The sequence below is a fragment of the Palaemon carinicauda genome, chromosome 3 (assembly GCF_036898095.1).
Source record: "Palaemon carinicauda isolate YSFRI2023 chromosome 3, ASM3689809v2, whole genome shotgun sequence".
NCBI lineage: Eukaryota > Metazoa > Arthropoda > Malacostraca > Decapoda > Palaemonidae > Palaemon > Palaemon carinicauda.
In genome coordinates this window covers 163,508,624-163,523,046 of record NC_090727.1, presented here as the reverse complement: position 1 = coordinate 163,523,046, position 14,423 = coordinate 163,508,624, and the positions used below count along the sequence as shown (strand labels likewise).

General features: G+C 33.3%; 1 long non-coding RNA gene across 2 annotated transcripts in view; it reads left to right on the top strand.

Moving 5' to 3' along the window:
• Positions 1-8,402, top strand: part of LOC137638750 (uncharacterized) — a 278,791-nt gene extending 270,389 nt beyond the window's left edge. The window contains exons 4-5 of one of the 2 annotated variants that reach the window (XR_011044181.1): positions 6,803-6,900; positions 8,231-8,402. This is a non-coding gene — a long non-coding RNA (uncharacterized lncRNA). The remainder of the gene's footprint in view (positions 1-6,802; positions 6,901-8,230) is intronic. The other variant, XR_011044182.1, reaches the window with a different exon arrangement.
• The last annotated feature ends 6,021 nt before the right edge of the window (positions 8,403-14,423 follow it).

The following is a 14,423-nucleotide window of genomic DNA, read 5'->3' as shown; positions in this document are numbered from 1 at the left end:
AGAAAGAGAGAGAGAGAGAGAGAGAGAGAGAGAGAGAGAGAGAGAGAGAGAGAGAGAGAGAGAGAGAGAGAGGGGGGGAAACTTCTAAGTCAATTGATGAATCATAAAAACAAAGCATAGAAAATTAATAGGAAAAATCACGATTTCTTTCATTACAAGTAATTTGTGTGCGCTCATGTTCCATGCCATGCCATGTGAAAAGTTAATGAAAGTCGACGATATCATGAATGGCTGTAATTAGAAGGGATTTGTTGCAATGTTAGATACACAAGGTCGACTGGGAAAAAAAATAGAGACGGGGTTGAAAAGTTATTACGGACTTCCATAATTGATACTAACATGAAATGCCTTCTGAGAGTGCGGCTTTTTTTTTTTTTTTTTTTTTTTTTTTAAGGGAGACGTAATATAATGAGCACAGGGATAAATGATTGAAGATGGATTTTAATATCTACTGTTCCTTTGTATACAGCAGTAAACTCCCTTTTTATACAAAGGAATAGTCCTAGTATGCTTTAAACCACAAATACCACAAGGCCTCTCACACTTCGAAAGTGAAATACAACAAGATCAACACACATTTTGTTTATGTCCTTCGTCTTTAAAGAATATTGCTTTCCAGTAAAAAATAATGACGAAAAAAACAGAAAACCTACTTCTGCTAAGGAATCAATTTCATTTACGTAACTGGTATAAGATATTTCAATTAACATTAATGGAATAATTAAGAATTCCAGCACTCCCAACTTTTTAATAAGCCTCCAATATCATCGTTATTCGTAGTAAATATTTACGAAAATAAAAGTACACGAGATGGTTTTAATTAACGAATATTTCAGCAGTGAATTTTTTCTTGATAATGAGCTACTTTTTCTAATTTGATCGTAAATATTTTAAAGAGTACTAATGAACGGCATGATTAACATGGCATCGAGTTATAAAATGTACACCCTTTCAAGTGGATAAATGATTTTATGTTATCATACATTCCACTCAGAGTCCTTTCTTAAAATTTTCATCAATAACTACAAAGTCACTGACGCTACTTCTTTCCCACCGTCATCCCTATTATTATTATTAATTGCTAAGCTACGACCCTAGTTGGAAAAGAAGTTTGCTATAAACTCAAGAGCTCCAACAGTGAAATAGCCCAGTGAGGAAAGGAAACAAGGAAAAATAAATATTTTAAGAGTAATATTAAAATAAATATCTCCTATATAAACTATAAAAAACTTTTAACAAAACACGAGGAAGATAAATTAGATAGAATAGTGTGACCGAGTGTACCCTCAAGCAAGAGAGCTCTAACCCAAGATAGTGGAAGACCATGGTACAGAGGCTATGGCACTACCCAAGACTAGAGAACAGTGGTTTGGTTTTTTGGAGTGTCCTCCTAGAAGAGCTAAAGGGTCTCTTCTACCCTTAGCAAGAGGAAAGTAGCCACTGAACAATTACAGTGCAGTAGTTAACCCCTTGGGTGAAGAAGATTTGTTTGGTAATCTCAGTTCTGTCAGGTGTATGAGGACAGAGGAGAATCTGTAAAGAATATGCCAGACTAATCGGTGTATGTGTAGGCAAAGGGAAAGTGAACCGTAACCAGAGAGAAGGATCCAATGTAGTTCTGTCTGGCCAGTCAAAGGACCCCATAACTCTCTAGCGGTAGTATCTCAACAGGTGGCTGGTGCCCTGGCCAACCTACTAAGGGTTCGGTTTTACCACGTACTTAAAGGTAACCATATAAGTTTTTTCTCACTTGAGTTGCACATCTCGGCAGATTCTCTTATTCTATGATATCATATTATATATCAGAGGAAGATAATAGGATATTATATATCAAAGGAAGGTAAAAGTAACGAACTAGTTCCATTCGTGTATTCATAATCTAAAAGAACCAATGAGAGGAAAACGTGAAAATTATTAAATGCACATAATAAGAAAGGGGGAAACACAAAGCGTGGTAATTATATCATCTGTGTGTAATGAGTATCTAATTGAATCAAAATGATATCGAAAAGAATAAAGATAATTTTTTTTTCTCTTCTAAATATGCTTTATTAGATCTCTCATCTGTAATCCAATGTATTGAGATGGTTGATAGAACAGTGATATGTTTCTAGAACTATTCATAGAACAATTATCTATTCCTGATAATTTCATACTCGTGTACATAACGCGTAGAATATTATGAATAGATATTTAGATAAATATGTACGCACCAAACTCTCCCCAGGGTATGACTACTCCTTTCCCCCCTTACCGGAGGGATTGGGAAAGCTAGCATGACTGGTAATATATATATATATATATATATATATATATATATATATATATATATATATATATATATATATATATATACAGTATATATGTGTGTGTATATATATATGTATATAATATATATATATATATATATATATATATATATATATATATATATATATATATATGTGTGTGTATGTGTATATGTATATATATATATATATATATATATATATTATATATATTATATATATACATATATATATATATATATGTATGTATGTATATATATATATATATGTATATATATATATATATATATATATGTATATATATGATAAATTTTGCACATTTTTACGTGTTTTTCATATTCAAATAAGCCATATATATTTTTGATACATTAATGTCTGGATTCTCTTAACGACCTCGGGATCAGAGCCCCAGGCGAAATCACACAAAGACAAGAGCTTGGCTCCGGCCGGGAATCGAACCCTGGTCGGCAAGCTTGTATAGACAGTGACTAAGCCACTTGGCTTAGTCACTGTCTATACAAGCTTGTCGACCAGGGTTCGATTCCCGGCCGGAGCCAAGCTCTTGTCTTTGTGTGATTTCGCCTGGGGCTCTGATCCCGAGGTCGTTAAGAGAATCCAGACATCAATGTATCAAAAATATATATGGCTTATTTGAATATATATATATATATATATATATATATATATATATATATATATATATATATATATATATATATATATATATATTCTGACAACTGCTTTTGAATATGTTGAAAAGGCTGACGTAAGTCTCTTTTCATAGTTGGTGTATGAAATGTCTCTTTTAATGTTGTTACTATTGTTAGAATATTTTATTTTAATAGTTCATTACTTTTCTTATACAGTTCATTTATTTCCTTTCCCCACTGGATTATTTTTCCCTATTTCAGTCCTTGGTTTTAGAGAATCCTGCTTTTCCAACTATACTCAATTTTTTTTAATGCCCTTTTTTGCTTGGAAAAGTTTCCTGCTATCTGATTGGTTAGAATTATCTTGTCCAACCAATTAGCGATCAGGAACTTTTTCCAAGCTAAAAGGGCACACATGCGAGTCGGTGCAAATCTGCCTCACTAAAAAGAATTGATTATAGGGTTGCAGCTTAGCTAGTATTAATAATAATAAGGGAGGTTATTGTTCATCCTTTCTGTCTGGCTAACAATATAGGCATACTTTATTCAAGGGGAGTTGTAACAAATGGGTTCGGTTATTAGATGTTTGAGAAAGTATCTGTTTTTAATACAATGAAATTATGATAATTTTTATTGTTTCTTCATTGTTATTATTTTTCTCTTGGGCAATGCTACGTTTTTTGGTCCTGTTTATTTGTTAGGATTACATAACTAATTGTCTGACTTTTTTTTTTGGGGGGGGGATGGTTTTCCAATTTCCTCTGTATTGGGAAGCAATTGATTGGAAATTGATTCAAGCGTGGAATGTGTATATCATTTTTTTTATCGCTTTTATTGTTGTTACTGTCAATAGTAATCATCATCATCATCATTATTATTTTAGTAAAAATAAATAATAGAATACTTTAGGGCCGCGAAGATATCTGGTGAATTGTGCTAAGTCACTTTGAAATATTTTCATCATATGCAATTTGTCTTTTTGAACAATATATTTTATCATATGTAATTCATCTTTTTGAACTACTCTGAAATGATTAATTACGGTTCAAGAAATATGTTTCGCTATGTAAACAACTGCTAATTATGCTGCAATATTTGAATAACGTTGTTTGAGTAAAATGCTCATTTCCAAACACGAAACGATAGAAAAAGAGCTGATTATGCAGTACTGTGAAATTTAATCAAATGGTTCTACCACTAGTAACTTATGCGTTAGAAACTTGCAGCCTTAGTAAATCCTTAGAACATAAGCTAATTACAACTCAAAGAACTGTGGAAAGAATAATGGTGGAATTAACAGTAGGAGACAGAAATAAAGAACAGTAAGAGACAGAAATAAAGAACAGTAAGAGGCAGAAAAAAAGAACAGTAAGAGACAGAAAAAAAGAACAGTAAGAGATAGAAAAAAGAACAGTGAGAGACAAAAAAGAACAGTAAGAGGCAGAAAAAAGAACAGTAAGAGAGAAAAAATGAATAGTAAGAGATAGAAAAAAAAGAACAGTAAGAGATAGAAAAAGAGAACAGTAAGAGATAGAAAAAAGAACAGTAAGAGACATAAAAGAAAAACAGTAAGAGACAGAAAAAAGGAGCAACGGAATCAGAGGATATTCTAACGACAAATAAGAAAAAGAAATGGACAATTGGTAGGACATAATGAGAATGACAGATGATAGATGCAAAAAAGAAGAACAGATTGGGTCATTAGAGATCGCAAATGAAGAAGGAGAAGGAAGAGAAGACGATAGATTGACGAGGTAAGAAAATTTGAGACTTTGGACTGTCATAGAAAGACCATAAACAGGCGGGAGTGGAAGACCATGTCGGAGGCGTTTGTCCTGCGGTGAATTATCAACAGATTGGTTGTGATGAAAATGTAGAAATCCTGGAATATATGTTGCCAGGCTTTTACTGTTTTAAAAACGCATATATTGAAATGAAGGAATGATATTACGGTCACTAACCTGTAAAGGATAACAAGGTCGCCTATATTTACTGAAATACGGCCGAAAACAGTATATTTTTAAGGACAATATCCAATTAATGCATATATTGACTTAAAGGAGTGATATTACGGTCACTAACCTGTAAAAGATAATAACAAAGTAGAGTAAAATTACGGTCGCCTCTATTTTACTGAAATACGGCTAAAAACAGTATATATTTACGGAGAATATCCGATTAAGATTACATTTTTTTAACGCATATATTGACTTAAAAAGGAGTGATATTACGGTCACTAACCTGTAAAAGATAATAACAAAGTAGAGAAAAATTACGGTCGCCTCTATTTTACTGAAATACGACTGAAAACAGCACATTTTTACGGAGAATATCCGATTAAGATTACGTTTTATTTTAACGCATATATTGACTTGAAGGAGTGATATTACGGTCATTAACCTGTAAAAGATAATAACAAAGAGTAAAATTGCGGTCGCCTGTATTTTACTGAAATACGGTTAAAAACAGTATATTTTTACGGAGAATATCCGATTAAGATTACATTTTTTTTTAACGCATAGATTGAATTAAAGGAGTGATATTACGGTCACCAACCCGTAAAAGATAATAACAAAGTAAAGTAAAATTACGGTCGCCTTTATTTTACTGAAATACGGCTAAAAACAATATATTTTTACGGAGAATATCCGATTAAGATTGTTTTATTTTAACGCATATATTGACTTGAAGGAGAGATTTTACGGTCATTAACCTGTAAAAGATAATAACACAGTAGAGTAAAATTACGGTCGCCTCTATCTTACTGAAATACGGCTGAGAACAGTATATCTTTATGGAGAATATCCGATTAAGATTACCTTTTTTTAAATGCATATATTGACTCAAAGGAGTGATATCACGGTCACTAACCTGTAAGAGATAATAACAAAGTAGAATAAAATTACGGTCGCCTATATTTTTCTGAAATACTGCTAAAAACTACATTTTCACGGAGAATATCTGATTAAGATTGGGTTTTTTAACGTATATATTGACTTAAAGGAGTGATATTACGGTCACTAACCTGTAAGAGATAATAACAAAGTAGAGTAAAATTACGGTCGCCTTTATTTTACTGAAATACGACTGAAAACAGTATATTTTTACGGAGAATATCCGATTAAGATTAAGTTTTTTTAACACATATATTGACTTAAAAAGGAGTGATATTACGGTCACTAACCTGTAAAAGATAACAACAAAGTAGAGTAAAATTACGATCGTCTATATTTTAATGAAATACGGCTGAAAACAGCACATTTTTTTTTTACGTAGATTATCCGATTAAGATTACGTTTCTTTTTTAACGCATATATTGACTTAGAGGAGTGATATTACGGTCACTAACCTGTAAAAGATAAGGTAGAGTGAAATTACGGTCGCCTATAATTTGCTGAAATACGGCTAAAATCCGTATATTTTTACGGAGAATATCCGATTAAGATTACGTTTTTTTTTTTTTTAAGCATATATTGACTTAAAGGAATGATATTACGGTCACTAACCTGTAAAAGATAATAACAAAGTAGAGTAAAATTACGGTTACCTATATTTTACTGAAATACGGCTGAAAACTACATTTTTACGGAGAATATCCGATTAAGATTACGTTTTTAACTCATATATTGACTTAAAGGAATGATATTACGGTCACTAACCTGTAAAAGGTAATAACATAGTAGAGTAAAATTACGGTCGCCTATATTTTGCTGAAATACTGCTGAAAACAGTATATTTTAACTGATTAAGATTTTTTTTTTGTTTTTTTCAACACGGCAATTTAAATACGAGGATGTACTCCGCCACAAATAGTATGGTCGAACATTAGAAGAAAGGAAATCTATTGGTACATTTCCATTACAGAACTTCAGTTTGCAGAATCATTTGGTGTCTACTCCCAAGAGCAATAGCCTGTGCAGCCGTATGGCCCATCTTAACTTTACTAGAACAAGGAAGAAGAGGTAAAATTAATTGTTTTCGGTTACGCGTTTCTAATTCCATTTTCCTTTTACCCTTTTCGAGGAAAGGAGAGAGAGATGCAATTAAAGAACAATTAGTGAAACGTTTCAGAAGTAGGTGGGCTTTTTGGAAACCTATCGTTCAAATTACATAGTGTTATACTTATGTTACACTCGCTGGTATATCATTAAAGGTGTGTACAGTATCAATATACTGTATATGTATTTAAGGTATACATATGAACGCAAACATTTCAATGGATGTATTTGCAGTGTACTCTAAAGACATTGAACTCCACGTTTATCATTTAAAATATCTTATACGAGAAAGTGATGCACTACATAGTTTTTTGTGTATTTAGGATTTTTGCAATTGAAACTTCATAATTATTGATCCAATTTCCTATCTAACAAGTTCATTAGTGAATATATATATATATTTATATATATATATATATATATGTATATATATATAATGCATATATATATATATATATATATATATATATATATATATATATATATATCTTAATAAACGTGCCATTTTCTTTTTAACCCACGAAATACATTCACACACAAACACACACACACACACACACACACACACATATATATATATATATATATATATATATATATATATATATATATATATATATATATATATATATATATATATATATATATATATATGATAAATTTTGCACATTTAGTCGTGTTTTTCATATCCAAATGAGCCATATATTTTTGATACATCAATGTCTGGATTCCAATCTCTCGATCAGAGCCCCAGGCGAAATCACACAAAGTCAAGAGCTTGTGACCGCCCTGTCTATCCAAGTTTGCCGGACCAGGGTTCGAATCCCGGCCGGTCACAAGCTCTTATCTTTGTGTGATTTCGCCTGGGGCTCTGATCCCGAGGTCGGTAAGAGAATGCAGACATTAATATATCAAAAATATATGGCTTATTTGAATATATATATATATATATATATATATATATATTTATATATATATATATATATATATATATATATATATATATATTTATATATATATATTTATATATATATATTTATATATATATATATATATATATATATATATTTATATATATATATATATATATATTTATATATATATATATATATATATATATGTATATATATATATGTATATATATATATATATATGTATATATATATATATATATATATATATATATATATACACACACACGTGTGTCAGTTTGTGTGTGTGCATGTGTTCTTGTATTATTCAGCATTTTCCATTACGGATCAACACCATCCACTACCACGTTGATTTTTTTTAGTCACTCGATTGTGAATGGACCTCTGTATCATAAAACTACCTAAAGGATAATTGCTTCGTACACAAAGACAGTACCCGCATCAGCCGAGGATCAAATCCACGTATAAAAACTGTGCAATGCTAACATGGCCAGAAGAAGGTTAGAGACATGAGTGATATAAGAGTAATAGAAAATATAATTTAAAATAAAAGTGTGATTGGGTTTGGAATGAAGAAAAATTGAAAGGAATGCTGATTGAATTCATTTCTATGTATTTTTTATATGAAATTTTAAATGAAGATTATCCCCTTAAAACGAATATCAATGAATTAGTATAATTTGGTTACTATTCCAATCTGTGAGGGGTTTTCTGTAATCTGTTCCTTTAAGTAAATTCCCTTGCAGACTAAGTACAGTCGTCTTACTTTGAGAAGGGTTGGGGTGGGTTGGGCACACCTCTATTGGGTCGCTTGTTAATTATTTATAAACCAAAACCAACGAACATGCTTCAGCATATATTTCCTAAATACTCTTAATTGGTTTCATATACTAGTTGATGCTTGTAGAGTTTTACCTCTGTTGTGATAGGGTTATTAATGTAGCCCAGTTGTTGCCTATATAAGTTTCATGCACGAAGGTGTATATACCTGACGCTTCCGTTCTTGTATAAATTCACATTTTCCTTCCTGGTAAAGACATTTAACACAAGCTGTCTGAAGTGTGGAGTCATATTTTCTATCATAACACATGGTAAGAGTCGGCAGCTGTATACAGCATAGATCAGTACTCGAAAGAAGGTAGCATGAAAAGATTAAAACATTTCCTCAGGATAGATTGATCACGGAAAACCTTGAAAGACTTTCTCTATAAGCCAGTTTTTTGTGCAATTGAAGAAGAAACAGACCGAATGTGTATCTCAAAAGTAAATTTATATTTAAGAATCAAACCCAAAATTCTAAATGGATTTAGTATAGTTTAAGAAACATTATCAATACAGAGATCTGGATGTTGAATGTTTGCTGCCCTCGACCTATTTATAATCGTACTTAGTGTTATTATGGTTCAACTTCATAGAGATTCAGCCACCCCTGGTTTCCATTCAGGAAATAGGATGGGTACAAAGAGAGTAGCATCATCTGCATATACAGCAATCTAGATTTTTAGTCCAAACCACATATCATGAGTATATTGTATGGAAGATAATGGGCCAAGAACACTAGCAAGGGAACTAAAAGTTTGAAGGAGGAAACTCAAATAGACGGGTTAGAATGGATGGGGATGAATGTGAATGCAAATGAGAGAGAGATGAATAGGGGAATAGTTAGGGTTGTGGTGGCCTGGTGGTAGCGTCCTTACCTGGTGATTACCAGACTATGGTTCGAATCCCTCTCAAACTCGTTAGTTCCTTTGGTCGCTGCAACTTCACCATCCTTGTGAGCCAAGGGTGGAGGAGTTTTGGGGAGCCTGTAGGTCTATCTGCTGAATCATCAGCAGTCGTTGACTGGCCCTCCTTAGTCCTAGCTGAGTGGAGAGGGAGAGGGCCCTTGCCGCTGTTCATATGTAATATGGTCAGTCTATAGGGCCATGCCACTGTCCCTTGCTTCTCCTATTCATGAGCGGCCTTGAAACTTTCAAACTTTTTAAAAGGCAATTAGTGCAAAAGAATTGTAAAAGAAAGGGAAAATTGGTGAAAGATATGGAATATATGTCGAGAAACATCGTAAAATTAAGGAAGGAATTCTGAAAATAAATGGAAGGATTCAAATTATATCTTTTTAAAAATAAATCAGTTGTTTAACCAAAACGTCGAGGAGCAAGACGTAAGAAGTAAACCCAATCAGATTTAAGGAGTTATGTTTCCCCTTGGGGGATATTCTGATTCCAAGGGGGCGTATCCCCCGCCGAATATCATCTCATGTGTCAGTCTAAGAACATTCAAGTTATGATGGAATAAGGTTCACCGTGAAAGCTTCTTATTGATATAAGGAGCGTTTTACTTATTATTATTATTATTATTATTATTATTATTGTTATAATTTTTATTATTATTATTACTTGCTAAGCTACAACCCTAGTTGGAAAAGCAGTATGCTATAAGCCCAGGGTCCCAACAGGGAAAATAGCCCAGTGAGGAAAGGAAACTGGGAAAAATATATTCTAAGAAATGTAACATTAAAATAAATATTTCCTATATAAATTATAAAAACTTTAACAAAAAAAGATAAAAAGAAATTAGATAGAATAGTGTGCCTGAAGGAGCGTTTTACTTCTTAAGCAATAGAAGAGAAAAAATTAGAATAAAGGAAATGAGGAGGAAAGTGCGTTTGTTCTCGTCTTCAATCCAATAAATATCGAACATATGAAAGTTGTGTGCACTTAATCGTGAGTGAAATTCTCCATTCAATGGCCGATAACAATATACGGAACCAAGGGACTCAGCTTGGTGCGGATTTGTAGAACCTCGACAGCAATCTACCGGCTAAATGTCTATCCAGCTGTTAAAAAAAAAAAAAAGGCCCCAACATACCGACAAATAAATGTGGGCGGGGAAACTTCATTCCTTTAGACTAACCGAAAAGGAATTTTATATATATATATATATATATATATATATATATATATATATATATATATATATATATATATATATATATATGTATATATGTATATGTATATAATAAATATTGCCCATTAAGACATGGTTTTCATATTCAAATAAGCCACATATATTTGATACATTAAAGTCTGGATTCGCTTAATGACCTTGGGATCTGAGACCCAGGTGAAATCACACAAAGACAACAGCTTCTGTTCGGCGGGGAGTCGAACCCTGGTCCAGGAAACTTGAATGAACATTGACATACCACTTCGTGGCCAAGTAGTATGTCAATGTTCGTAGAAGTTTCGCGGACCAGGGTTCGACTCCCGGCCGATCAGAAGCTATTGTCTTTGAGTGATTTCGCCTGGGACTCAGATCCCGAGGTCGTTAAGAGAAATCAGACATTATTTGGATAAATATGTATATATATATATATATATATATATATATGTATTGTATTTTATATATATATATATATATATATATATATATGTATTGTATTTTATATATATATATATATATATATATATATATATATAAAATAGAGAGAGAGAGAGAGAGAGAGAGAGAGAGAGAGAGAGAGAGAGAGAGAGAGAGAGAGAGAGAGATTACATCTACAACAAAGGACTATTAAAGGCTTTACTAATAAATTTCTAGATTATTTTATTTTCAAGTTAAAACAATATCTTAAGAAGGGAAAGCCTTGTCCACGTAATTATTCAGGTATAATTTTGCAAATATTTCCAAAAATCAGTACTCGACCTTTTCAGTTAAAGATATGAAAAAAAAAAATAACACCCTGCTCATAAAGATAAGAAAAAAAGTATAAATGTTCTAAATAAAAATATTTTCTTGAGGATCTTCCCGTCATTTTCTTCAGACTTCCAAGGGGGAATGATAGGTTGTCCCGGAATATCCCGGGCCTCAAATGCAAATCTCTTGATGGCATCGTAGGGCACGAGACTTGAAGATAATTGGATGTCAAGAGGGACAGATGATGAGAAGAAAAGAAATGGAATCGCGAAGAGTTTGTCCCCGGGAGACTTGGCATCGAATCTGCGACTGGAATTTGAGGAAGAGCTTAACTGCCTTGTTGTTGTTGTTGTTGTTGTTGTTGTTGTTGTTGTTGTGTTGATGCTGTATGTCCTGCTTTACTGTCTGTTGAAGTAGGTTTTATTTATGTAGACTTTGCATCGAATCTGCGACTGGAATTTGAGGAAGAACTCAATTGCCTTGTTGTTGTTGTTGTTGTTGTGGTTGTTGTTGTTATTATTGTTGTTGTTATTTTGGTGATGCTGTATGTCCTGCTTTACTGTCTGTTGAAGTTAGTTTTATTTATGTAGATTTAGCATCGAATCTGCGACTGGAATTTGAGAAAGAGCTTAACTGCGTTGTTGTTGTTGTTGTTGTTGTTATTTTGCTGATGCTGTATATCCTGCTTTACTGTCTGTTGAAGTTGGTTTTATTTATGTAGACTTAGCATCGTATCTGCGACTTTGAGTAAGAGCTTAACTTCCTTGCTGTGGTTGTTGTTTTGTTATTATTTTGGTGATACTTGTCCTGCTTTACTGACTATTGAAGTTGATGTTATATTTATGTCAACTTATCTTCTAGATCTAAGTATTCTATTCTTTTTCTCTGGTTTTAGTATTTTATTGTGGTTTATTCCCAATTTCTTTGAAATATACTTGCTTGACTTCTTGACATTTTATGACCATTCATCATCTCCTCCTACGCCTATTGAGGCAAAGTTAGATTTCGCCAGTTAGAATTTATGTCTATAACCATTTGTTATAGCTATAAACATTGATTAAATATTAAGCCTCCAGTATCTTTATTGAAAATTATCTATGGTTATGGACAAAATAATATTCTAGCATTTGGACGTAATCCAAAACAGTAGGATAGGTCCGGATTTTATGCTTTCTTCGGCCTTGTTAAGTTTATTACCCTCGCCTGCTGGATGCACACTTGATGCTGGAGAGCTGTGATTGGTTTTGCCAAACGTTTCTGGCTTGTGTGAATTCCAAATGTTAGCTCCGGCTATCTCTACAGTGTGCTTCACGGCTGTGGTAGGTGCATATTTTATGTTCCTTGTCTGGATTTGCAAAGTGCATTCGGACCCTGGCGACCGCACGTTTCCTACTCGCTGGTTGTGATTGGATTTGCAAAATGGTTCCCTTGTCTGGTGGCTGCACATTTCACGGCTCAAGGAAGGTATGTTATTTCGTAGGGCTTCCATGGCTTTGAAAAAAAAAACGCACACACAAGAACAAAGCAAATGGACAAGATCATTGTAAAGCATACTGGCAAGTGATCTATATAAATGATGGTGTTCTAAAATCCAGAAGACTTGCTATTCATTTTGTCGTCGATCAGCTGTAATAATCATAGTTTGGGCCGAGATATTTCTTGTAGAGAATTGGTTTATGTGCTCTTGGTGGTGATTTTCTTTATGCATTGTGCAGTCGGTTTCACATTCGTATTATTGCTCATTGGCTACTTTCCTCTTGGTAGGGATAGAAGAGAGACTTTAGGTATGGTAAGCAGCTCTTGTAGGAGAATGGCGATGCAAATTCAAACCATGTTGTGTATATATATATATATATATATATATATATATATATACGGTATATATACCGTATGTATATATATATATATATGTATGTATATATACAGTATGTATATATATACATATATATATATACATACAGTATATATACAGTATGTATACACATATATATATATATATATATATTATATATATATATATATATATATATATATATATATATATATATATATATATGGATAAATATCAACACAACATCGTGTTCAAATAGAAATAAATTTCTACCTCATACTTGGGATCGAACGCTAGCCCCTTCTAATGATAGGCCAGGTCGAAACCAACCATGCCACGAGAGGCCTAAAAGAAATCGGAACCTGACGCTACCCAGCTGTCCGAGGATTTACCTGGCGAGACATCAGTCTCTTACCAGCGAGTTTTACCCGATTTCCCGGCCCACCACGTGACACAATTGGTAGTAATTCATTCAAATTACCCCTAATGAGACAATATGGATAAATATCAACACAACATCGTGTTCAAATAAAAATAAATTTCTACCACATACTTGGGATCGAACGCTAGCCCCTTCTAATGAAAGGCCAGGTCGAAACCAACCATGCCACGAGAGGCCTAAAAGAAATCGGAACCTGACGCTACCCAGCTGTCCGAGGATTTACCTGGCGAGACATCAGTCTCTTACCAGCGAGTTTTACCCGATTTCCCGGCCCACCACGTGACACAATTGGTAGTAATTCATTCAAATTACCCCCAATGAGACAATATGGATAAATATCAACACAACATCGTGTTCAAATAGAAATAAATTTCTACCACATACTTGGGATCGAACGCTAGCCCCTTCTAATGATAGGCCAGGTCGAAACCAACCATGCCACGAGAGGCCTAAAAGAAATCGGAACCTGACGCTACCCAGCTGTCCGAGGATTTACCTGGCGAGACATCAGTCTCTTACCAGCGAGTTTTACCCGATTTCCCGGCCCAGCACGTGACACAATTGGTAGTAATTCATTCAAATTACCCCT